Consider the following 1,581-nt stretch of genomic DNA (forward strand, 5'->3'; position numbering starts at 1 on the left):
CTCACACACACACACACGATACACCATCCAACTCCCCACCCTCACACACACACATACTCACACTCACAGTGCACCATCCAACTCCCCATCCTCACACACACACATACTCACTCACAGAGTACACCATCCAATTCCCCACCCTCACACACACACACAGTACCCCATCCTACCCCCACCCTCACACACTGTACACTATCCAACTCCCTACCCTCACACACACTGTATCTCATCCAATTCCCTACGCTCACACACACTGTATCCCATCCAATTCCCCACCCTCTCACATACACTCAATGTGCCCTATTGAACACTCCACATTTTCACTCACACACACACCAACCCCATACAAATGGCTGCATGCATGGAATTGATTATAGGTTATAAAGGAACCTTGAAACATTTTCAAATATATACCATCACTGTACTTATTTAGTAATGTGATGAGGAATCTAAACAAATTAAGTTGATTGATGTGCCAGTATGTATTATCCTATCCACATTTTTCGTTTGAAGATGTCTTGTACATCATCGCAATGCAAACCAGTCCTGCTGCAATTACACCCTCCGGCCATTGGAGGCATTGTAGCTGCCAGACCTTTCAGACCATAAAATGGAATTCAAAAGTTGTAATGTGTCCTAAAGTGGATGAGCTGTCAATCGAAAGTGGGAAAATGTACAATGTCATTGGTTTTGAGCTAATGAAATGGATGGAGGAAGAAAGCATTGGATAATGTCTTATTTATTTTTTCTAATTTGGGTTGCCAACTCTGATTAAGTACATTCTTGGTGGTTTAGTCACATGACTTGGACCCTGGCCTCCAGTCATTGGTTGGTCAACATCTTGTGACTCACTGTCTTCCTGCACCAATCAGGAAGCCAGAAACATTCATTGCTGAACTGGATAACTCTTAATCATCAGCCAAACAGTGTTTTCCTCCCCATTTCAGTAATATGTTGGAATAAGAAAAAAAAATCTTACTAGTGACTTTTCTCTAGGGTTGCACACAGCATAAGTCCTGGAGATTTATAAAAACCGAAAGAACTGTGGATGCTGTATATCAGAAACAAAAACTGAAATTGCTGGAAAAGCTCAGCAGGTATGGCAGCGTCAGTGGAGAGAAATAAGAATGAATCCTTTCTGAGGAAGGGTGACTCGACTCGTGATGTTAACTCTGATTTCTGTCTACAGATGCTGCCAGGGCTGCTGAGCTTTTCCAGCAATTTCTGTTCCTGGAGATTGATCTTCAATTCCGTGAGAGTTCAGACCTATCCCGAGGGTTTGGCAAACCTGTATATAATGTTTAATTGTGTTTTGATTTGCTTCATAAATTTTTTCATGCTTTATTAAGCTCCAATGTGCTATATTGGATATTCTGTATTGTCCTCCAATGTCGTTTATTTTGCAACAATGCGCCCCATCGGGTTACACTTCCTATCGCTGGGCTGCAATACAGTTCATTGGGCTACAACGTATTTCATTGGGTTTTAATGCATTTCATTGGGTTACAGTGTACTTCATTGGGTTTTAATGCATTTCATTGGGTCACACTGTATTCATTGGGTTTAATGCCTTTCATTGGG

Source organism: Rhincodon typus, chromosome 39 (assembly GCF_021869965.1).
Source record: "Rhincodon typus isolate 14 chromosome 39, sRhiTyp1.1, whole genome shotgun sequence".
Classification (NCBI taxonomy): Eukaryota; Metazoa; Chordata; class Chondrichthyes; order Orectolobiformes; family Rhincodontidae; genus Rhincodon; species Rhincodon typus.